The sequence below is a fragment of the Oryctolagus cuniculus genome, chromosome 4, assembly GCF_964237555.1.
Source record: "Oryctolagus cuniculus chromosome 4, mOryCun1.1, whole genome shotgun sequence".
NCBI classification, from domain to species: Eukaryota; Metazoa; Chordata; class Mammalia; order Lagomorpha; family Leporidae; genus Oryctolagus; species Oryctolagus cuniculus.
Genome location: NC_091435.1, coordinates 171,087,473 through 171,114,307, shown reverse-complemented (window position 1 = coordinate 171,114,307; position 26,835 = coordinate 171,087,473).

Sequence of the window (26,835 nt, the reverse complement as noted above, 5' to 3'; positions counted from 1 at the left end):
CCAGGAGGGAACAAAAGCATGATGTAAGGTCAAGAAGTGCACAAATGCAAAGCATTCTCAACAAGATGGACAAATGCTGCATAGAGAGCCCAGTGTGAGGAGCTCTGGCACATTTTGGGTTTGTCCGCAGATTCTCACCTAGGGCAGAGCACAAGAATCCTTCCACCAGGTGCAACCATGTCTAAGGACACTCATGCACCTCATTTTGATCACCTGTTTTATAAATGGCATAGTTCACGTCTGTGGCTATTTTTAAAAATTCACAATTCTAGCAGAACATCCTCAAGTTTCAAGGAAGTCACATGTTTCCCGTTTGCTACTATTTTATTGTGTTCTGTAGCAGAATGGAACCATTGCTTGCTATATATTTGCCTCTCAATATTAGACACCCCACCATTTATTTATCACCATCAAGTTTGGGGGATACACTTTGATAGCAATCCCTGCACTGCCAGAGAAGTTGTTTTTCTCCAGAGAATTGTGTTTGGTATAAAATCGGATTCTGGCATAGTCTTGATTCTTATTGACAAGCTTCCTTGTTTACTGTTGTTCGTCCTTAAGATGTTGCCTCATTAAATACTGAAAGGTTAACAACTGAACCCTGTTTGCCTTGAGTAAATCATACTCAATTTTCTGGTGCTTATTGCAAACAATCTGCTCCAAAACAGCTAATTAGGATAAAATGTGAGTCTAGGCAGCACTCTGCATAGTCCCAGATGCAGGCTTCCCTTTCTCTTTCAAATCAACAGAATCATTCTGTGTAAGTCAATCCTGTGCTTTTTGGTTTTTGTTTTTGTGTTTTAATCTCAGAAAGAAAATGCATACTGAAGATGGGAGTCCTTGCACCATAGCATTCTGTGTGAAGGCGATCATGGCTGCAGAGGCAGAATGTAGGCTATAAAATGTATTTTTAAAATCATTCCCGCTTCTTAGACCTGTGCTAATGGTTACTAGACTCACAAAGGTGCTGAAATTGCCACAGTCTTACAAACAATCTGCTTTTTCTCTTTCTCTCTCTTTCTCTCATGCTTTCTCTCTCTCTCTCTCTCTCTCTCTCTCTCTGTGTGTGTGTGTGTGTGTGTGTGTGTGTGTTTGGAAAGGCAGAAAGGGAACTGTCAATAGATAAAAGAGACAGTTCTTCTTTGAACTAGTTATACTATATACATGTGTTAAAATCTTATAATCTATCCCATAAAATGTTAATTTTTTAAAAATTTAAATGGTTCTTATCTCATGTGTCAGTTACATTTTGCTGCATAATAAAGCAACTGAAACACATTGGCTTCATATTTTTTAATGCTCTTCTATCTGTAGAGTGACTTGGCAATTGTGCAGATAGGATCCTGGCTCAGATAATCCAAACTGGGCTCATACATGAGCTTATAGTCATATATTGGGTTGGGCAAAGGCTGGACTCAGCTTGTAGGGCTCATGTCTAGTCCATATGGTCTTTCATCCTCCTCAGGGTAGCCGGAGATTATTTGTGTGGTGGCTCAATGGGATTTTAAGGGAGTAAGGAGAAACATGCCAGGACTCTTGGCCTATACTTGGAACTGGCACAGTCTCCCATCTACTACATTCTTTTTTTTTTTTTTTTTTTTTTTTTTGACAGGCAGAGTGGACAGTGAGAGAGAGAGACAGAGAGAAAGGTCTTCCTTTGCCGTTGGTTCACCCTCCAATGGCCGCCGCGGCTGGCGCACTGCGGCCGGCGCACCCGCTGATCCGATGGCAGGAGCCAAGAGCCAGGTGCTTCTCCTGGTCTCCCATGGGGGGCAGGGCCCAAGCACCTGGGCCATCCTCCACTGCACTCCCTGGCCACAGCAGAGAGCTGGCCTGGAAGAGGGGCAACCGGGACAGAATCCGGCGCCCCAACCGGGACTAGAACCCGGTGTGCTGGCGCCGCTAGGCGGAGGATTAGCCTAGTGAGCCGCGGCGCCGGCCCCATCTACTACATTCTATTCACCAAAACAAACTCCAGAACCAACCTAGATTTAAGCAGTGGGAAAACAGATTTTACCTCTTGAGGAGTTACAAAGTCATTAAAAGTGCAAGGATTTGGAGAGGAGAATTTGTGTCATATTTGCAATCTATTGAAAGTCATAAGGGAATAAGAGCTTTGTTATAACCAACATCTCAGGATAAACCAAAGTGTGTGTTCATCAGGCATTTTTCTAAGAGGTTGAGTTGAAATAATACTGGAGCAGGAAGTAGAGTAGGTTGACTTTCCCTCCTCTTCTACAACTTGTCCTTCTTTGCAGGCTAAGGAAGCACTTGGATACATTCCTTGATGCAGCCAATTGTGTCATGTAACTTTGTTAAGTGAGAATAAAGCAGGACTTCTTTGTCTTCACAATAAGTAAACCTTTTTCTGTGTTCTGTACATTAAGACACAGCTCAGGGAAGAAGGTAAGGACAGTTGGACAAGCTGAGGCATGTGAATGAGCAGCTCCTCGGGAAGAGGTGGTTCTCTGCTTCTACACATCAGTCTTACAGACACTCGTGGAAGGGAACCAAACAGTTTTGGTCCATGGATACCAAAAGAATGTATAAGGACAGCTGAAAGCTGGTATCAAGGAATAATGTTGGCAAATTCTTAGAAATTCTATCTTTAGAATTTAGAAAACCCAAAATGCTATGGCTGAGTTTAAAATTGGCAAAAAGGGAGCAGATTGTTGTTCAAAGTAAGCTTTGAACAATGCCTTGGCAGGTGGAGGGCAGGCATCTGGTGGGATGGTTAAGATGCCTGAGATGCTAGTACCCCATATCAGAATGCCTGGGTTCTTGTAGTGGTTCTACACCCAGTTCAAGCTTCCTGTTAACCTGTACCCTGGGAGGCAGCAGATGATGGCTCAAGTAGTTGGGTCCCTGCCATGATCAGTTTGAGTTCCCAGGTAATGGTTTCAACTTGGACCAAGCCCATCTGTTGAGAGTATTTGGAGAGTAAAACTGTGAATGAGAACTATCTTTCTTTCTTTCTTTCTTTCTCTTTCTTTCTTTCTTTCTTTCTCTCTCTCTCTTTCTTTCTCTCTCTCTCTTTCTTTCTCTCTCTCTTTCTCTCTCTCTTTCTCTCTCTCTTTCTCTCTTTCTCTCTCTCTTTCTCTCTTTCTTTCTCTCTTTCTTTCTCTCTCTCTCTCTTTTTCTCTCTCTCTCTCTCCCTCTCTCCCTCTCCACCCCTCTCTCCCTCCCTCCCTCTCTCTCTCTCCTTCCACCTCCTGGTTATAGAAGTAGGTGCCATCCTGGCAGGTTCACTATGCAGCAAGTTAATGACAGGCCAGATTTCTAGATGGAACACTGAGAGTGAAGTCTCAGGAAACCGGGAAACACCAAGAAGAGCAAAGTAATGCATGAGCTTGGGAAAGCAAAATCAAGATGTTGTGCAAGAACTCCTGGTATCACCATCAAACCACACTTGTGTGAATCCAGTTCTAACAAAGCAAATCGAAGACTCAGAGAACTGAACCAAGATATCAGCCCCTAGCCAGATTCCAGTCTGGTCATTCAGGCACAGGCATGGGGCAGATACAAAGAGGTCTGCAAAGGCTTACAAAAGGGTATGGACATTAAAATCGCATTCCTGGAAGCGTGATACAAAACTGTGTCTTGAATGCAACCAGATAAATTGCACAGTTAGCATTTTTTTCTTCATAGAATTTAAATTAGACTCCCAGCCTCACTATACAATATTCAAAAGGTCCAGGCTGCAATTTAAAAGATATGTCATAGTGAAATGAAGGAACAAAAATCTTAATAGCATGTGTAATCAGATGACATGAAAATGACTAACATGATGAAATCATTCAGCAAAGACATCAGAGTAGCTCTTATAAAAGCTCCCAAATAATTATTAATAAGTACTCTTTCAGCAATAAAAATACAGAAAGTCTCAGGAGAAAATAAGTGGTGTGAAGCACAGGCAACAGAAAACAAACAAACAAACAAAAACACTAGCCTCAGCAAAAAATAATAAAAAAAGAACCACTGACTGGGCTCAACAGCAAAATGGGAATGGGAGCAGCAAGCATCGGTGAAGGGAAGACAGGTGCTAAGGAATCCTGCAGAATGAACCAATGAGAGAAGCAAAGGTTGGAACTGCTCAGCAAACTCCCAGGAACATTAATGTACTGGTCAAACACTTATGTCATTGGTACCCTGGGAGAGGACAGATCTATAGTGCAGAAACAAATAAAAAATGAGAAAAAATAAAGATTACACACTTCTACAATTTTAGAACATATATACACATGCTCGTCTTTTGCAATTTTGATGCTACATATTCATGGAGTACAGGTACACGATGTGCACCAATGCCATCAGGACGTTCAGTGGTTCCCTCTCTCAGCCGTTGCCTACAGAGTCAAGAGGCTCAACAATCCTCAAATGGGAAACATGCGGCACCGTGGCTCACTAGGCTAATCCTCTGTCTGTGGTGCCAGTAATCTGGGTTCTAGTCCCGGTCTGGGCGCCGGATTCTGTCCCGGTTACTCCTCTTCCAGTTCAGCTCTCTGCTGTGGCCCAGAGAGGCAGTAGAAGATGGCCCAAGTCCTTGGGCCCTGTACCTGCATGGGAGACCAGGAGGAAGCACCTGGCTCCTGGCTTCAGATTGGCGCAGCGCACTGAACCTAGCAGCCATTTGAGGGGTGAACCAATGGAAGGAGGACCTTTCTCTCTGTCTCTCTCTCTCACTAACTCTGCCTGTCAAAAGAAAAAAAAAAAGGAAACATGCAAGGAAACCCAAAGGCAGACATTTAATCAAATGACTGAAAGTTGAGAGAAAGAAAAATTCTAGAAATATGGCAGAAAAAGATGCCTCAGAGAGGAAAGCTGATTTAACTTACTGCAGAATTCTTGCAAAAATGTTGGAGTCTGGCCGGCGCAGTGGCTCAGTAGGCTACTTCTCCACCTGTGGCGGCGGCACACCAGGTTCTAGTCCCAGTTGGGGTGCTGCATTCTGTCCCGGTTGCCCCTCTTCCAGTCCAGCTCTCTTCTGTGGCCCAGGAGTGCAGTGGAGAATGGCCCAAGTGCTTGGGCCCTGCACCCGCATGGGAGACCAGGAGAAGTACCTGGCTCCTGGCTTCGGATCAGCACTGTGTGTCGGCCGCAGCGCCCATTGGAGGGTGAACCAATGGCAAAGGAAGACCTTTCTCTGTGTCTCTCTCTCTCTCTCACTGTCCACTCTGCCAGTCAAAAAAAAAAAAATGTTGGAGTCTGGAACAAAGTGAAATGATATTTTTAAGAGGCTGAAAGAAAAGTACTATCAAGCCCCAATTCTATATCCAGGAAAACACCCTTCCCTAATAAAACTAATACAAATACATTCCCAGTGGACAGAACAGAGAATCCATTGTCACAGATCTACTCTGAAAGAATGAAAAATTTATTTCTTCAAACATAAGGGATTTCTTATGTCTCTTCTTATGTGTGAGATAAGACGGAAACTAAGAACATCAGTAATAAATGAACAGAACTCAACATGATAAATATCTGAGTCAATGTATTAGACCAGTCTTCTGGAGTTATTTAAGATATAGTGAAGGGCAAAATATCTAACACTGTCTGATGGGGTTTTCAATGGAAACGGAAGGTAGTACATGGGAAAATTATATACTGATGAGGGAAAAGTGAGAGAACTACGTGATAGTAAGGCTTCTACACTCCAATTTTAGTGATGTGCATTAATTCTAAGAGTAGAAGACCGTGTGAAGTTCATTGTGTATCTTATGATCCTTAGAGGAACTCATAAAAAGCAAACAAAACAAAACAAAATTGAAAATGAATGCTCAAATAACCCAAAAGAAAATGAGAAAATCAGAGGCATATAGAGGTAGCATACAGAAAGCAATAATAAAACAGAAGAATTAAATATAAGCATATCAATAAGTATATTAAATATAACTATAATATAATATATACATATAATAATTTAAATATAGATATAATAAACAACACAATATAAATATAAAATAAAATAAAATAAAACAGAAAAATTAAGAGGGATTATCAGAAAGAATAAAAATGGTGAAAACCTCAAGTATACTACATCTGAAAATTTACTTCAAATACATAGGTAAAATAAAATTAGAAGGATGAAAAAATATAGAGCATGCAGGTAGTAATACTAAGAAAACTGGAGATTATATTAATAGAAGATAAGGAGATTTCAGAGCCTGGAAATTTACGATGGATAAATATAGATATTACATATTAATAAAAGTGTCAATTCAGTACAATTCTAAATGTGTACGCATCTAACAACAAACCCTCTTGTCTCTATTGAATTGCCTCTTCATGAATACAAGCATACATACACACACACCCCCCAAACACACAAATATGTGTTGGTTAGTATGAGAGGCAATTGGATCTCACAAGGTGTTGATGGTAAAGAAAAATGAGACAGCCACTGTATAAAACAATTTGAAAGTTTCTTACAAAATTCAGTATGTATTTACCATTTGATCTAACAACCCCAATTCCAGGTATTTATCTTAAATAAGGAATGTATTTTCATACCAAACCTTATCATGAATATATATTGATGCTCCAGTCATATGTGTCAGAATCTCTAAATGACCCTGATGTCTTTCAACAGTTTAATGATTAGCAAACCACTGTAGACCCGTAGAGTGGAATACTACTCCACAATAAGGACCAAGAAACTACTGTAACAGTGTGAAGGAGTCTCCAAGAAACCAGATTAATGATTAGCAAACCACTGTAGACCCCTAGAGTGGAATACTACTCCACAATAAAGACCAAGAAACTACTGTAACAGTGTGAAGGAGTCTCCAAGAAACCAGATTAATGATTAGCAAACCACTGTAGACCCCTAGAGTGGAATACTACTCCACAATAAAGACCAAGAAACTACTGTAACAGTGTGAATGAGTCTCCAAGACTAGTTTCAGAGTATTCCATTTATGACAGTCTTGAAAAAGCAGAAACTTAAACAGTTATGAAGAAGAGACCAACTGTTGCCACAGAATAAGGGTGGGGAGAGAGTTTGACTACAACAGAGAAACACAAGAGAACTGTCTGAGTGTGATGAAACTGTCTTGCATCCAAGACCTGGGGTATAAATAGACACACACATTAAAATTCATAGAACTGTACACCAAATTTAATTTTATGATGTTAATTTAAAAAATAATACTAAAATATATACACCAAGTGATTTTAAGTTAAACAAAATCTTCTGAATTTTAATATAGTGTTAATACATTATGTCTTGGCTTGTCAACACATATCTTGAGTTTTATTTTTATCTTTGTCTATAAATACAGATCCATTTGCAACCAAACTGATACTTACAGAGAAGTACAGTTCTGAGGTTACAGTGAGGTGGTATGGAAAATATCCACATATCTAGATTAGTACATAAAACAGAACAAGGTCTCTGAGACAGGGAATCAGTCTTCCCTGTATTCTTCATACAATCTTCCAACTTTACATAGTAAATATTGATGATCTGCTTTATAAGATGTATTTACTTATTTGAAAGGCATAGTTGTAAGAGAGAGTGGGGCAGATTGAGTGAAAGAAAGAGAGAGAGACAGAGAGACAGAGAGAGAGACACAGACAGAGAAATAGAGAAAGATAACTTCCATCTGCCGATTCATTTCCCAAATGATCACAATGGCCGGCCTGGGCTGGCTGTGCCAGGCTGAAGCCAGGAGCTTCATTAGAATCTCCCACAAGGGTGCAGAGGCCCAAGCACTTGGAACATCTTCCACTGCTTTTCCAGTACATTGAAGTGGAAGCTAGAGCCAGAAGCACAGACCATAGACCCCAGGCACTCAAAAATGGATGAGATAGTTTTCATGGGCACATTTTTTTATAACCATTTATGTATTTTGAAAGTCAATTACAGAGAAAGGAGAGAATGATGACTTCCATCCGCTGGTTCACACTCCAGGTAGCCACAACAGCCAGCACTAGGGCCGGGCCAAAGCTGGGAGCCAGGAGCTTCATCCAGGTCTTCAACATGGGTGCAGGGTCCCAAACACCGGGGACCTTCCATTGCTTTCCCAGGCCATAAGCAGAGAGCTGAATTGGAGGTGAAGCAGCCAGGACACAAACCAGCACCCACATGGATGTAGAATAGGAATTCAAGCACAGACCTTTCTATCCAGTGTTTTTGCTGTTTTTATCAAGAATAGAACTTTATCTCTATGTTATTTCAATACTATGGGACTTGTTTTGTCCAGATTTGATATAAATTAACACAACATTTTCTGGGTAGTGATAATTGTGGGGAATCATCACACCCTCCTCTCATACTCAGTTTGGGAGAGGGACCTTAAGTACAGAGGTAGGATCTTCCCAGTCACTGTATCCTAAGGCAGCAAATTACTTGACTGCAGCCCTAAGACAAGCTGTATTCAGCAAGTGCGTTTTAGCAGAGACTTGGGAAATCTCAGAGGAGGAAATTTGCTTTTGCCGTCTTTGAAACTGAGCCAAGAATCAATCTAAGTGCTCCACTGGACAGATGACAAAAAGGCTTTTCTGAAATAAATCTTTAAACTTTTCTGTCCATTAGAATCACTCCACCAGGGACCCTTCAGAGCAAAATAAAGCTGTCCATCTGCAGTGGTCCATACATTACCCAGCACCACCGGACAGCACCAGGTGACTCATGCCAGATGCAACAAACTTGCTCCATGTCATTTGCTTTGTTCATTTCCCGGAATACAATGTAACGCATGTTCAGTGTGCAACATTTGAAAACACTTCAATCGAAAAATGAAAATTGCTCACCCTGTCACTAATTCAAGGTGTTTCTTTTTCAGACATTCTCAGTACAATTTTATCAAATTATGATTATGTGATACCAAAATTGCATTTCTTTCTTAATCAATATACATTGAAGCAGACTGCCACGTCCTTAAATAATCCCAAAGCACAGGCTTTTCCAATATCTTTCTAACATATCACGATATGAATTCATGCTAATTTATTTCAGTTCCTTATTAGTTATTATTCAATACTACTATTCTATTATTAAAAATAGCAATGGGAATAATAGTGTTGTTCATATTATTCTGTGGCTCTTCCATTATATTCTAGGGATAAATTGATGCAAGTAGGAAAACTTCACACCTTTAACCAAACTTTTACTGGGGCCAATTTGCCAATTTAAAGGCCAGTAAGCATGGCAGAACACCCACATTTTTCTAAACTCTGGCCAAAGAAAAACACTGCATAACAATACACTGTCTTTTCTATTGTTGACAATAGCCACATTTCCTTAGAATTACTACTATTTGACAAATATTATGGATATATTTACAGTATTATGAGCTGGAATTTAATGTAGTTAATGTTGGGCTTCAGATTTAAGAGGGTTTTTTTTGCTCATTTTAGTTATACTCTCCTATTTTATTAATTTTTGCATTTAGGAAATTTTTATAAAATCTTTAGACATTGAGAAATGTCTCATCTCATCTTTTAATCATACAATTCTTACCTTAACCCACCAGAGTTTGAGTGTATGTCTCAAAATATGTTTATTATTATGTAAATAAAAATAAATTTACCATTGTGGACAATATTTTCCTACTGAAATCACTGCTTCATTTAATAATCTGTACCTGAGTTATCTGGCACATGTCAAAATGAGCTAATTTCCAAAAACAATCATGGGACAACCTGTTTCCATTCATCTCTATTAATACAGTAATTACTGAACTTTTTGAAATGACCTTTCCCAATGGAAAAAGCTGAGTGATATTCTCTTGTAGTTTTCATCGGCATTCCTCTCATTATAACACAGTCTGTGCATCTTTTCACATATCCATATTTCAGAACAATTTTCATCTAATTTTTCATTTATGAAATACTATTTCTAAAGACTTTTCAATCAGGTACTCTTTTCCTTACTGATTTCCAGGAGCTCTTGTAAACAAAATGGCTTAGCCCTTTATTGTTACATGAGTTTTAAATATGCTTCCTAATTTGACATTTATCTTCTGAACTCATTTAGTATTTTTATGTCAATTTGATTTGATCATTCCTTTCTTTTCTTTTTTTTAACTTTTATTCAATAAATATAAATTTCCAAAGTATAGCTTATGGATTACAATGGTTTTCCTCCCAAAATTTCCCTCCCACCCGCAACCCTCCCATCTCCAATTCCCTCTCCCATTCCATTCACATTAAGATTCATTTTCAATTATCTTCATATACAGAAGATCAATTTAATATATATTAAGTAAATATTTCAACAGTTTGTACCCACACTGAAACACAAAGTGTAAAGTACTGTTTGAGTACTAGTTATAGCATTAATTCACATTGTATAACACATAAAGGACAGAGATCCTACATGGGGAGTAAGTGCACAGTGACCCCTCTTGTTGACTTAATAAATTGAGATTTGAGGGAGATTACTGACGCCATAAACAAGAGTGTCAAATTGTTAAGTCAACAACAGGAGTGACTGTGTTCTTACTTCTCATGTAGGATCTATGTACTTAATGTGTTGTTCAATGTGAATTAATGCCATAACTAGTACTGAAACAGTATTTTACACTTTATGTTCTGTGTGGGTGCAAACAGATGGATTTTTACTTAATATATACTAAATCGATCTTCTGTATATAAAGATAATTGAAAATGAATCTTGATGGAAAGGGAGAGGGAGCGGGATATGGGAGGGGTGCGGGTGGGAGGGAAGTTATGGGGGGAAAAAGCCATTGTAACCCATGAACTGTACTTTGGAAATCTATATTTACCAAATAAAAGTTTAAAAAAAATTGACACTCTCGTTTATGGCATCAGTAAGTACCCTAGGCTCTTGTCATGAGTTGAAAGGCTATGGAAGGCTTTTGAGTTCATTGACTCCAATCTTTTTTTTTAGACAGGGTCATAGTCAAAGTGGAAGTTCTCTCCTCCCTTCCGAGAAAGGTACCTCCTTCTTTGATGGCCTGTTCTTTCCACTGGGATCTCACTCACAGAGATCTTTCATTTATATATATATATATATATATATATATATATATATATATATATATATTGCCAGAGTGTTTTGGCTTTCCATGCCTAAAATACTCCCATGGGCTCTTCAGCCAGATCCCCGTGCTTTAAGGGCTGATTCTGAGGCTAGAGTGCTGGTTAGGACATCTGCCATTCTATGGGTCTGCTGTGTATCTCGCTTCCCATGTTGGATCGTTCTCTCTCTTTTTTATTCTAACAGTTAGTATTCGCAGACACTAGTCTTATTTGTGTGATCCCTTTGACTCTTAGTCCTATCATTATGATCAATTGTGAACAGAAATTGATCCCTGGGACTAGTGAGATGGCATTGGTACATGCAACCTTGATGGTATTGAACTGGAATCCCCTGGCACATTTCTAACTCCACCATTTGGGGCAAGTCTGATTGAGCATGTCCCAAATTGTACGTCTCCTCCCTCTCTTATTCCCACTCTTATATTTAACAGATATCACTTTTCAGTTAAATTAAATTACTAAGAATAATTGTGTGAATTAAAGTGTTCAAACAACTGTTTTAAGTAGAACAAAAAGATACTACAAGGAAGAAAATAGTAAGTTATTCCTAGACAGTCAGGACAAGGGCTCATCAAGTCACTGTTTCTCATAGTGTTCATTTCACTTCTACAGGTTTCCTTTTAGGTGCTTGGTTAGTTGTCATTGATCAGGGAGGACATATGATATTTGTCCCTTTGGGAATGTCTTATTTCACTCAGCATGATGTGTTCCAGATTCCTCCATTTTGTTGCAAATGACTGGATTTGCTTCTGACTGCTGTATAGTATTCTATAGAGTACATGTCCCATAATTTCCTTATCCAGTCTACTGTTGATGGGCATTTAGGTTGATTCCAGGTCTTAGCTATTGTGAAGTGAGCTGAATAAACATTGAGGTGCAGACAGCTTTTTTGTTTGCCAATTTAATTTCCTTTGGGTAAATTCCAAGGAGTGGGAAGGGTGGCTTGTATGGTACGGCTATATTCAGGTTTCTGAAGAATCTCCAGACTGACTTCCATAGTGGCTTGACCAGTTTTCATTCTCACCAACAGTGGGTTAGTGTTACTTTTTCCCCACATCCTCGCCAGCCTCTGTTGTTGTTAGTTTTCTGTATGTGAGCCATTCTAACAGAGGTGAGGTGAAACCTCATTGTGGTTTTGATTTGCATTTCCCTCATGGCTAGTGATGCTGAACATTTTTTCATGTGTCTGTTGGCCACTTGGATTTCCTCTTTGAAAAATGTCTATTGAGGTCCTTGGCCCATCTCTTAAGTGGGTTGTTTGTCTTGTTGTTGTGGAGTTTCTTAAAACTTAACTGAAAAGTGATCACTGTTAAATATAAGAGTGGGAGTAAGAGAGGGAAGAGATGTGCAATTCAGGACATGCTCAAGCTGACTTACCTCAAACGGTAGAGTTAGAAACATACCAGGGGGCCGGCGCCGCGGCTCACTAGGCTAATCCTCCGCCTAGCGGTGCCGGCACACCGGGTTCTAATCCCGGTCGGGGCGCCGGATTCTGTCCCGGTTGCCCCTCTTCCAGGCCAGCTCTCTGCTGTGGCCCGGGAGTGCAGTGGAGGATGGCCCAGGTGCTTGGACCCTGCACCCCATGGGAAACCAGGAAAAGTACCTGGCTCCTGGCTCCTGCCATCGGATCAGTGCGGTGCGCCGGCCGCAGCGCGCCTGCCGCGGCGGCCATTGGAGGGTGAACCAACGGCAAAGGAAGACCTTTCTCTCTCTCTCTCTCTCTCTCTCTCTCACTGTCCACTCTGCCTGTCAAAAAAAAAAAAAAAAAGAAAGAAAAAGAAACATACCAGGGGATTCTAATTCAATCCCATCAAGGTGGCATGTACCAATGCCATCTCACTAGTCCCAGTGATCAATTTCTGTTCACAATTGATCATAATGATAGGACTAAGAGTCAAAGGGAGCACATAAACAAGACTAGTGTCTGCAAATACTAGCTGATAGAATAAAAAAGGGAGAGAATGATCCAACATGGGAAGCAAGATACTCAGCAGACCCATAGAATGGCAGATGTCCTAACCAGCACTCTGGCCTCAGAATCAGCCCTTAAAGCACGCGGATCTGGCTGAAAAGCCCATGAGAGTATTTTAGGCATGGAAAGCCAAAACACTCTGGCAAAAACAACAACAACAACAACAAACAACCCTACATGAAAGATCTCCGTGAGTGAGATCCCAGTGGAAAGAACAGGCCATCAAAGAAGGAGGTACCTTTCTCGGAAGGGAGGAGAGAACTTCCACTTTGACTATGACCTTGTCTAAATATGATCAGAGTCAGTGAACTCAGGGGTGCTTCCATAGCCTTGGCAGCGCATGACAAGAGCCTAGGGTGATTACTGATGCCATAAACAAGAGTGTCAATTTGTTAAGTCAACAACAGGAGTCACTGTGCACTTACTACTCATGTAGGATCTCTGTCCTTAATGTGCTGTACATTGTGATTTAATGCTATAACTAGTACTCAAACAGTATATTTCACTTTGTGTTTCTATGTGGGTGCAAACTGTTGAAATCTTTACTTAATATGTGCTAAACTGATCTTCTGTATATAAAGAGAATTGAAAATGAATCTTGATGTGGATGGAATGGGGGAGGGAGTGGGAAAGGGGAGGGTTGCGGGTGGGAGGGAAGTTATGGGGGGGAGCCATTGTAATCCATAAGCTGTACTTTGGAAATTTATATTCATTAAATAGAAGTAAAAAAAAATGTCTGGTAGAATTCAGCAGTGAATCCATCTGGTCCTGGGCTTTTCTATGTTGGGAGGGCCTTTATTACTGTTTCAATTTCTGTCTCAGTTATGGGTCTGTTTAGGTTTTCTATGTCTTCCTGGTTCAATTTAGGTAGGTTGCATGTGTCCAGGGATCTATCCATTTCTGATAGATTTCCCTGTTTGCTGGCATACAAGTCCTTGTTGTAATTTCTGATGATTCTTTTTATTTCTGTGGTGTCTGTTGTTACATTCCCTGTTTCATCTCTGATTTTATTGATTTGGGTCTTTTCTTTTTTTTAGTTAGTTGGGCCAGTGGGGTGTCAGTTTTATTTTTTCAAAAACCAACTCTTCACTTGGCTGATCTTTTGTAATTTATTTTGGATTCAATCGTGTTGATTTATTCTCTGATTTTAATTATTTCTCTTCTCCTACAAGTTTTGAGTCTGGTTTGCTGCAGTTTTTCTAGATCCTTGAGATGCACTGAAAGCTCATTTATTTGGTGCCTTTCCAGTTTCTTGATGTAGACCCCTCCTGCTATAAACTTTCCTCTTAACACTGATTTTGATGTATCCCATACATTTTGATATGTTGTGTTGTTATCCTCATTTACTTCCAGAAAGTTTTTGATTTCTCTTTTGATTTCTTCTATGACCCATTGTTCATTCAAGAGCATGTTTTTCAGTCTCCATGTGTTTACATATGCTCTATGGAGTCCTGAGTTGCTAATTTCCAGTTTGGTTCTGCTATGGACTGAGAAGCTGCATGGTATGATTTTGATTATTTTGAATTTGCTGATACTTGCTTTATGGCCTAGTATGTGGTCAATCCAAGACTGCTGAGAAAAATGTAAATTATTTAAATGTAGGTTTGAAAGTTCTGTAGATATTTGTTAGATCCTTTTGGGCTATAGTGTTGATTAAATCTGCTGTTTCCTTTGATCTTCTGTCCGGTTGATCTCTCTATTTCTGACTGTGGAATATTGAAGTCCCCCAGTACTGTTGTATTGGAGTCTAAGTCTCCTTTAAATCCCTTAACTTATCTTTTAAATAAACCAGTGTCCTGTAATTAAGTGCATATACATTTATAATAGTTACATCTTCCTGTTGAAATGATCCCTTAATCATTATATAGTACCTCCCTTTGTCTCTCTTAACAGTTTTTGTGTTAAAGTTTATTTTGTCTGATATTAATATGGCTATACCAGCTCTTTTTTGGTTTCTGTTGGCATGGAATATCTTTTTCCAACCTTTCACTTTCAGTCTGCACACAGCTTTGTTTGAAAGATGTGTTTCTTGTAAGCAGAAATAGATGGGTTTTGTTTTCTTAATCCATTCAGCCAGTCTGTGTCTTAACTGGAGAGTTGAGGCCATTAACATTCAATGTGACTATTGATAAGTAGTAACTTTGCCCCGCCATATTCCCAAAGATATTTTTAATATATGCTTTGACCTTCCTGTGATCTTTTACTGTGAGGTTTTTTTCCTTTACCTTCTTTCATACTGATGGCCGTGTTTCTCTGTTTCTGTGTTTCTGTGTGTAACACATCTTTAAGCATCTTTTGCAGGGCTAGATGAGTGGTGACAAATTCTTTCAATTTCTGTTTGCTATGAAAGGTCTTTATTTCACCTTCATTCACAAATGAGAGCTTTGCAGATTATAATATTCAGGGATGGCAGTTTTTCTCTCTTAGTACTTGGTCTATATTTCACCATTCCCTCCTAGCCTGTAGGGTTTCTGAAGAGAAGTCTGCTGTGAGTCTAATTGGAGATCCTCTGAGAGTAATCTGGGTTTCTTTCTTGCACATTTTACAATCTTTTCTGTATGTTTCACTGTGGTATGTTTGATTACAATGTGTCGTGGTGAGGATCTCTTTTGGTCACGTTTATTGGGGGTTCTATGTACTTCCTGTACTTGGATGTCTCTGTCCTTCTCCAATCATGGGAAGTTTTCTACTAGGATCTCACTAAAAATGCCTTCTAATCCTTTCTCTCCATGCCTTCAGGAACTCCTAGTACCCCAATGTTGTTTTTTTTTAACAGTATCCTGTAGATTCCCAACAATATTTTTTAGATTTCTAATTTCCTCTTGTTGCCTTTGGTTTGACTGTATGCTTTCCTGTTCTCTGTCTTCTAAGTCCAATATTCTCTCTTCTGTTTCCCTTAATCTGTTTTTAAGGCGCTCTAATGCATTTGTCATTTGATGCATTGAATTCTTCAATTTATTTTGATTTCTCTTTACTATCACAATTTCATGTTCTACTGGTTTCTTCATTTCATTTCGATTCCTCCTTAAGATTTCATTTTCATGATAGAGATTTTCTATTCTATCCAGTAAGGATTTCTGTAGTTCAAGAATTTTTATTTAAGGTATACAAGTATCATTTATTTCATATATACAGATTTAGTAATATAATGATACTCCCCACCCTGCCCTCCTCCTGCCCATACCCTCATCCTTGCCCCTCCTCCCTCTCCTATTCCTAGCTTAATTTTTTTTCAGTGCCATATAATTGCTTATTGAATAGATCCACTCACAAAAATCAGAAAATCTATCCATATTTCCAATAAATTGACTTTATACATGCTATGCGTTAAGCATAATAGGGAACTATGTTCAAGTCAGACACTGACAAAAATGCCTCAGAGATTCTGAAGAAATAAACTGCAGCAAATGAACGGTTACTGTCTTCCTACACTGCAGGATGCTTTTCGTCATCACTGACTGTGTTATTTCCAGGCTTTTTCTCTAATGAATGTCAAGAATTTCCTCATCTGCATCACTCATGGCAAGAAATAAGTCAAAATTGCAACAATGTTGTTTTTGTTACTATACCTTCAGTATATATAATATATTTAAGGATGGTGAATGATACTTTTCTTTTAAAAAAAGTTTACTTGCTTATTGTCTTCTCCTTAAAAGGCAGTGTGAGGGGAAATGGGGAGAAGAGAGTTACTCCATTAATTGGTTTACTACCCAGCCAGCGCTGCGCCAACCTGAAGCCAGGAGCCCAGAGTTCCATCCCGGTTTCCCATGTGGGTGGAAGGGGTCCAATCACTTGAGTTATCACTGCTATCTTTCAGATGTGTTAGCCTAATGTTGATTCTGACTGTGGAATGGCTGGGACTTGAAACATCCCTCTGACAAGGATGCAAGCATTCAAAGCAGCCCACAGTACCATAATACCTGGCCATAACACTTTCAAGATCAGGATGGCTCTCACATCTCAAACAAGGCAGGAGACCAGTGTCTATCAGGAGGGAATATCACTCTAAGTCAGTTGTGGAAGCATCACACAATTTGGGGATCTCTGACACATGCCAAGGGCAGACAGGAAGGTCAGGGTAAGGTCAGAGAAGTGGGCTGGTACAACTACAAAGGAAGCAGTCTGTTTTGGTCATGAATAATTAAATGCAAAATAAATTTAGGAGACAACATGCTTAAGGCCTAATTGCATGTTTCAGCATAAATTATTTCTCGTGGTAGATTGGAAATGCTAAAGATTATAACCTGGAGGTTCAGGGAAATGAGGAAATTTGTAACTCAAAACCAGAGAAGTGGATTTTGAAAAAAAAGCAACAATAGAAGAAAAATTTACTCTTTACTGCCTTGAAATGTATTGTAATATATCCTATTTCAGACAACTGATTTGTGAGTTTTCTTTCTACTGCAACTTTTTTTTCCTAAACAGAATATTCTAATTTACAAAGTAAAATCTATCACATTTTATAGATCATATTTTTCGTGTCATATCTAAGAATGCTTTGTTTAACCAAAGATTTGGTTATCCTAAGATGTCTGTACTTTTATTTCTACATTTAGCGTATGACCTGTTTTCTGTTAGATTTTGCGTAAGATGCTAGGTGTGGATCCAGATTCATTATTTTGTATAAGGGCATCTAATCAATCCAGCGATGTTTCCTGAAAATATTGCCTTTGCCGTACTGGATTGCATTTCTGTGTTGGTCAAAGATCAATGGGCTGTAATTGCATCAGTCTATATTTGAAATTTATAATCTGCTCCGATGATCGATGTGTCTCTCTTTGCCAGTAACTGACTTAATTATAGTAACACTGAAATATAAGCATTAATATCAGTGAAATGAGTTCTCAGACATAGTTCTTCTATTATAACTGTTATGGTTATCCTAGGTTCTTTCACATTCCATATACGTATTAGAATCCTGTCAATTCTTGCAAAAATATTCTTGTTGGAATTTTTATTGGGGCTGTGTTACATTTATAATGAACTGGTGAGAACTAACATCTTAAAAATATTGAAGTTTATAATATTTAATAACGTGGTATATCCTTCCATTAATTACCATCTTCTTCAATTTTATCCCTCAGCATTTGCACTATTCAGTATATGGATCCTACACACACTTTGTTAAGTTTATATCTAGAGAGTTTAAATGTACAGAAAATGATAAAAATAATATTTGTTTTAAAAATGTCAGTTTCCCTTTGTTCATTGTTATCATAAAGAAGTATGACTGATATTTGCATGTTGACAAAGGATCTTGTGACCTTTCTGAGGAAAATTCTTAAACATTTTTACATAGGAAATCATATTGCCCATGAATAGATGCAGTATTTTTGTGTGAATATATTTCTTTTATTTTATTCCTTGATTTATTACACTGGATAGAAGTTTCATTAAGATATTAATTAGGAGTAACAAGAGGCATAGTTCCAGATGGTGGAATAGGGAGGGAGCTCACTGATAGTCCAGGAAAAGATAGTTTAATAAAAGGGGAGACAGTGTAGTCTCAGGGAAGAGTTAGAGAAAAAATGGCCGAGGAAACTCTTCCAGAATTAGAGGGACACGGTGGATCTACGTGGAGGGCATGGCTCGAGACCCCAGCTCCCGAGAGTCCCCTTCGCACCAATGCTGGAAAGACAGGTGAGATGAAACTGCAGTAGCCCGAGGCACTGGCACAAAAGTGGCAGGAGGAGCCTAATGGGAATGAGGTTTGAAGCTCCGTGAGGGAAAGTACAGCGGCCTAACTAGAGGAGAGAAAAAAATAAAATGGACGATACAGACACGATTCTCTCTCTACAAAGGCATGTGAGATAACAGAACAGGAGCCATTTTGGACATACATAACAGCTGCACCAGCTCGGGGCTGTGCCACCCACAGCTAGACAGAAAAACCTGACACTGGTAGGAGTAATAACAGGAAACTAAGACCTAGTAAATGTGTGGAGCTTATGAACTGGGACTGTGAAAAAAAAAAAAAAAACAAACTGAGGCTGTGTGGAAGAACTCACGGTGTTGCTAAGACATGAGCAGTCTAGATGGGAGACGCCACAAATTCAGGCAGCCTTGGCTACCCACTGAGAGACATGGCAGGGGAATCTGAGCTTACACTGAGGACTGCAGAGATCCTCTGTGGGGTCCTTGGGACAGAGCAGAGGGATATTATACCCACTGGGGTTAGCACTCAGGCACTAATTGCCATTGAGGAGAAGAGCTCAGCTGAGCAGAATTACTTCCCTTCTTAATAAAAAAAGAAAGAGAGAGAAAGATTTACCACGCCAAACCTGGGTGTGTCACCACTGGCACACTCTTAACCCCGAAGAACTGAACTGAGCTCTCTGGCCACACCTACCACAAGCCTCTAGAGATTCACCAAAATCAGAGAGTCCACTTAATCTAGAGTCATAGAAGAATGAGAAAAGCTGCCACAGCAAAGAAAAAAAAAAAAAACAGGAGAAACCAAAGAATATCTACACAATGCCAAAAAAACAAATGCAAAACAGAGGAAAATGATGCTCCCAAAAGAACATGGCACACCAATACAAATTATGAAGATGATGACATAGAAGAAATGGAACTCAAAATTTATGATAAGAATAGTTAGAAGTAATCAAAAACAAATACATGAACAACTAAAATCCGTGAAGGAAATGACAGAAAATCTCTCTCATGAAAATGAAATCTTAAGGAAGGATCAAAATGAAATGAGGAATTTAGTAGAACATGAAATTGAGATATTGAAGAGAAATAAAAATGAAACAAAAATTCAATAAAACAAATGAAAAACCCATATAAGAGCCTTAAAAAAAGAATAAGTGAGGCAGAAGAGAGAATATTGGACTTAGAGCACAGGAAAGTATATAGTCAAACAAAAGACAACAAGAGGAAACTAGAAATCTAAAAAATATTGTTGGGAATCTGCAGAATACTATTTAAAAAAAAACCAACATTCGGGTTCTAGGAATTCCTGAAGGCAGGGAGACAGAGAAAGGACTAGAAGGCCTTTTTTAGTGAGATACTAGTAGAAAACTCCCCATGATTGGAGAAGGACAGAGACATCCAAGTACAGGAAGTACATAGAACCCCCAATAAACGTGACCAAAAGAGATCCTCACCACAACACATTGCAATCAAACATACCACAGTGAAACAGAAAGATTCTAAAATGTACAAGAGAGAAACCCAGATCACTCTCAGAGGATCTCCAATTAGACTCACAGCAGACTTCTCTTCAGAAACCCTACAGGCTAGGATGGAATGGGGAGAAATAGCCCAAGTACTAAGATAAAAACTGCCATTCCAGAATATTATATTCTGCAAAGCTCTCATTTGTGAATTAAGGTGAAAAAAAGACCTTTCATAGCAAACAGAAATTAAATTAAAGAATTTCTCACCACTCCTCCACCCCTACAAAAGATTCTTAAAATGTGTTACACACAGAAAAAGAGAAATATGACCATCAATACGAAAGAAGGTAAAGAAAGAAAATCTCTCAGTAAAAGATCACAGGAAGCTCAAAGCATATATTAGAAATAGCTTTGGGAAAATGGCATGGCAAAGTCACTACTTATCAATAGTCACATTGAATGTAAATAGCCTCAACTCTCCAGTTAAAAGACACAGACTGGCTGAATGGATTTAAAAACAAAACCCATCTATTTGCTTCTTACAAGAAACACATCTTTCCAACAAAGATGCATGCAGACTGAAAGTGAAAGGTTGGAAAAAGATATTCCATGCCAACAGAAACCAAAAAAGAGCTGGTATAGCCATATCAATATCAGACAAAATAAACTTTAACACAAAAACTGTTAAGAGAGACAAATAGGGGCATTATAATTATTAAGGGATCATTTCAACAGGAAAAAGTTACTATTATAAACATATATGCCACTAGTTACAGGGACCCTGGCTATTTAAAAGATATGTTAAAGAACTTAAAGGGAACTTAGACTCCATTAATAGTATTGGGTAACTTCAATACCCCATTTTCAGCATAGATCAACCAGACAGAAGATCAACAAGGAAATAGCAGAGAGGAGAAGAGAAATAATTATTATCAGAGAATAAATGAACAGAATTGAATCCAAAAAACTTTACAAAAGATCAGCTAAACAAAGAGCTGTTTTTTTGAAAAAGTAAACAAAAGTGATACCCCGTTGGCCCAACTAACTAAAAAAAGAAAAGACCCAAATCAATAAAATCAAATATGAACAAGGGAATGTAACATACAACATACACATACAACCTACCTAAATTGAACCATCAAGAAACAGAAAACCTAAACAGACACATAACAAAGACAGAAATCGAATCAGTAATAAAGGCCCTCCCAACAACAAAAAAAAAGCCCAGGAATAGATGGATTCACTGCTGAATTCTACCAGACATTTAAAGAAGAACTAACTCCAATTCTTCTCAAACTATTCAGAACAATTGAAAAAGAGGGGGACCACCCAAATACTTTCTATCAATCCAGCATCACCGAGTCCCTAAACCTAAAAAAGATGCAGCATTGAAAGAAAATTACAGATCAATATCCCCGATGAACATAGATGAAAAAATCCTCAATAAAATTCTGGCCAATAGAATGCAACAACACATCAGAAAGATCATCCACCCAGACCAAGTGGGATTTATCCCTATTATGCAGGGATGGTTCAACTTTCCCAAATCAATCAATGTGATACACCACATTAACAAACTGCGGAAGAAAATCCATATGATTATCTCAATAGATGCAGAGAAAGCATTCGATAAAATTCAACACCCTTTCATGATGAAAACGGTAAGCAAAAATGGTATAGAAGGAACATTCCTCAATACAATCAAAACAATTTATGAAAAACCCACAGCCAATATCCTATTGAATGGGGAAAAGTTGGAAGCATTTCCACTGAGATCTGGCACCAGACAGGGATGCCCACTCTCACCACTGATATTCAATATAGTTCTGGAAGTTTTAGCCAGAGCTATTAGGCAAGAAAAAGAAATTAAAGGGATACAAATTGGGAAGGAAGAAGTCAAATCATCCCTCTTTGCAGATGATATGATTCTTTATTTAGGGGATCCAAAGAACTCTACTAAGAGACTATTGGAACTCATTGAAGAATTTGGCAAAGTAGCAGGATATAAAATTAATGCACAAAAATCAACAGCCTTTGTATACATAGACAATGCAATGTCTGAGAAAGAACTTCGAAGTTCAATCCCATTGACAATAGCTACAAAAACAATCAAATACCTTGGAATAAACATATCCAAGGATGTCAAAGAGCTCTACGATGAGAATTACAAAACCTTAAAGAAAGAAATAGAAGAGGATAGATACCAAAAAATGGAAAAATCTTCCATGCTCATGATTGGAAGCATCAATATCAACAAAATGTCCGTTTTCCCAAACCGAATTTATAGATTCAATGCAATAAAAATGAAAATACCAAAGATATTATTCTCAGATCTGGAAAAAAATGATGCTGAAATTCAAATGGAGACACAGGGGACCTCGAATCTTGGATAATAAAAACAAAGCCGGAGAATCACAAAACCAGATTTCAGGACATACTACAGGGAAGTTGTTATCAAAACAGCATGGTACTGGTACAGAAACAGATGGGTAGACCAATGGAACAGATTAGAAACACCAGAATTCAATGCAAACATCTAGAGCCAACTTATATTTGATCAAGGATCCAAAACCAATCCCTGGAGTAAGGACAGTCTATTCAATAAATGGTGATGGGAAAACTGGATCTCTACATGCAGTAGCATGAAGCAAGACCCCTACCTTACACCTTACATAAAAATACACTCAACATGGATTAAAGACTTAAATCTATGACCCGACACCATCAAATTATTAGAGAACATTGGAGAAACCCTGCAAGATATAGTCACTGGCAAAGACTTCTTGGAAAAGACCCCAGAAGCACAGGCAGTCAAAGCCAAAATTAACCATTGGGATTGCATCAAATTGAGAAGTTTCTGTGTGCCTAAAAAACAGTCAGAAAAGTGAATGGGGAAACAACAAAATGGGAAAAAAATATTTGCAAACTATGATACAGATAAACGGTTAATAACCAGAATCTACAAAGAGATCAAGAAACTCCACAACAACAAAACAAACAACCCACTTAAGAGATGGGCCAAGGACCTCAATAGACATTTTTTAAAAGAATAATCCAAATGGCCAGCAGACACATGAAAAAATGTTCAGGATCAATAGGAATCAGGCAAATGCAAATTAAAACTAGGATGAGGTTTCACCTCACCCCAGTTAGAATGGCTCACTTACAGAAATCAGCTAACAACAGATGTTGGCGAGGATGTGGAGAAAAAGGGACATCAACCCACTGTTGATGGGAATGCAAACTGGTAAAGCCACTATGGAAGTCAGTTTGGAGATTCCTCAGAAACCTGAGTATAGCCCTACCATACAACCCAGCCATCCCACTCCTTGGAATTTACCCAAAGGAAATTCAATTGGCAAACAAAAAGCTGTCTGCACCTAAATGTTTATTCAGCTCAATTCACAATAGCTAAGACCTGGAATCAACCTAAGTGCCCATCAACAGTAGACTGGGTAAAGAAATTATGGGACATGTACTCTATAGATGAGTATATAGCAGTCAAAAACAATGAAATCTGGTCAGTTGCAACAAAGTGGTGGAATCTGGAAAACATCAGCCTGAGTGAAATAAGGCAGTTGCAAATGACAAATATCATATGTTCTCCCTGATCAGTGACAACTAGCCGAGCACCTAAAAGGAAACCTGTTGAAGTGAAATGAACACTATGAGAAACAATGAGTTGATCAGCCCTTGCCCTGACTGTCAAGGAATAACTTACTATTTTATTCCTTTTAGTATTTTTTTGTTCTACTTAAAACGATTGGTTGAACTCTTTAATTAACACACAATTATTCTTATGTGTTTAAAATTAACTGAAAAGTGATCCCTGTTAAATGTAAGAGTGGGAATAAGAGAGGGAGGAGATATACAGCTCCCACATGCTCACTCAGACTTACCCTAATTTTAGAGCTAGAAATGTGCCAGGGGATTCTAATTCAATCCCATCAAGGTGGCATGTACCAATGCCATTTTTTGAGTCAAAGTGATCAGTTTAAATTCTTAATTGATCAAAAAGATAGGAGTACGTGTCAAAGGGATCACATAAACAAGACTAGTGTCTGCTAATACTAACTGATAGAATTAAAAGGGAGAGAACGATCCAACATGGAAACAGGATACACAGCAGACTCATAGAATGGCAAAAAACCTAAACAGCACTCTGGCCTCAGAATCAGCCCTTAAGGCATATGGATCTGGCTAAAAGGCCCATGAGAGTTTTGCAGGCATGGAAAGCCAAGACATTGTGGCAATAATAATAATAATAATAACCTAAATGAAAGATCTCTGTGAGTGAGATACCAGCAGAAAAAACGGGCCATCAAAGAAGGCAGTACCTTTCTCTGAAGGGAGGAGAGAACTTCCACTTTGAATATAGCCTTTTCTAAATAAGATCGGATTTTGTGAACTCAAGCGGCTTCCATAGCCTTGGCAGCTCATGACAAGAGCCTCGGGTGATTACTGATGTCATAAACAAGAGTGTCAATTGTTGAATCAACAACAGGAGTCACTGTGTACCTACTCCCTGGGTAGGATCTCTGTCCTTAATATACTGTACTATGCATATTAACAGTAAAACTACTACCCAGACAGTACTCTATTCTTTGTGTGTCTGTGTGGGTGCAGTCTGTTTAAATATTTACTTAGTATATACTAAATTGATCTTCTGTATATAAAGATAATTGAAAATGAATCTTAATGAAGAATGGGATGGGAGAAGGAGTGGGAGATGGGATGGTTGCGGGTGTGAGGGAGGTTATGGGGGGAAAAGCTGCTATAATCCAAAAGTTCTACTTTGGAAATTTATATTTATTAAAAAAAGTTGAAAGGAAAAAAAGGAGTAACAAGAAAAGATGCTAAGTGTGTTAAGTAGAATTCAGTTTGACATTAGTTTCCTGTATATGCCCTCAATCATGATAACTTCTCTCTCTATCTCTAGATTTTTGAGAAATTTTTATCATGTTTGAAATGTTATCATATTTATAGTCTTTTCTTCCATATAATGATGGGCTCTTATTTTTACTTGGTATCACTGATGTTTAAATTCGGAACAAAGCTTTCATTTTCACAGCAAAGCCCACCTAATTATGTTTAGTCTTTTTACTAACTACTTAATTCAATTTGTTAATATGCATGTATGGCTAAGGAATTTTGTCTATTCTTGTGCATATATTTGTATATATTTTCTGTTTTTTTTTAATTTAGTATCAATGTAATTCTAGCTTTTTAAATTAGTTGGCATTGAGTGGAGCAAAATGTCTCTGTTTGTGAGTTCAGCATCTCATATCAGAGCCAGAATGCTGATTTATTTATTTATTTTTAAAGATTTATTTATTTGGCCAGTGCTGCAGCTCAATAGGCTAATCCTCTGCCTCCAGTGCTGGCACCCTGTGTTCTAGTCCTGGTTGGGTGCCAGATTCTGTCCCGGTTGCCCCTCTTGCTGTCCGGCTCTCTGCTGTGGCCAGGGAGTGCAGTGGAGGATGGCCCAAGTGCTTGGGCCCTGCACCCCATGGGAGACCAGGAGAAGCACCTAGCTCCTGCCATCGGATCAGCACAGTGCACCGGCCACAGCGTGCCGGTCACAACAGCCATTGGGGGGTGAACCGACAGAAAAGGAATAGCTTTCTCTCTCTCTCTCTCTCTCTCTCTCTCACTGTCCACTCTGCCTGTCAAAAAAAATAAAAATAAAAAAAAATTTAAAAAGATTTATTTATTTATTTGACAGGCAGAGTTATACAGAGAGAGAAGGAGAGGCAGAGAGAGAGAGAAGTCTTCCATCCACTGGTTCACTCCCCAATTGAACACAATGGCTGGAGCTGTGCCAATCTGAAGCCAAGAGCCTCAGGCCATAGCAGAGGGCTGGACTGGAAGTGGAGCAGCCAGGACTTGAACTGGCACTCACATGGGATGCTGGCACTACAGGCGGCAGCTTTACCTGCTACACCACAGTGCCAGTCCCCCAGAGTGCTAATTTGAGTCTTGGTTGTTCCACTTCAGTCCTAGCTTCCTGCTAATATGTCTGGGAAAGTAGTAGAATATAGTGGCCCCTTACCAGGATGGAGTGTTTAGCTTGGCCAAGACCTGGCTACTGGGGCCATTTGGGGAGTGGAGATATGCTTTCAGTCTATCAAACAAATAAATATTTAAAAATGAGGTTTCCTATAAAAATAAAAAAATTGTTGGGAAGTATAATTTCATGCTTCTGTGTTTCACAGAATTTGTCAGTGAAGCCATCTGTACCTACAGTTCTCTTTGTTGGAAGGTTTGTTCAATTATATTCTATCTCAGTGGAAGATCCTTTTGTACTTTTTAAGACTCATTTTATCTATATTAAAGGTAGTTAGAGAGAGAGAGAGAGAGAGAGAGAGAGAGAGAGAGAGATCTTTCAACTGCTGGTTCACCCCCCAAATGGCCACAACAGTCAGATCTGGGCCAAGCTGAAGCCAGGAACTAGGAATTCAATATTTGTGTCTCCTACATGGGTGACAGGAACCCAAGACCTTGGGCCAGCTTCTCCTGTTTTCCAAAGCAAATTAGCAGGGAGCTTGATTAGAAGCAAGTATAACCAGGACTCTACCAAGGCTGCAATATGGGATGCCAGTGTCACATGCAGCAGCTGAACCCAACACACCACGATGCCAGCCACCTATATGCACTTCAATGACACACATATTTTCTGTCGGATGAAATATTCCATAAATGACAACTTGATCAAATTGGTTGACAGTGTTT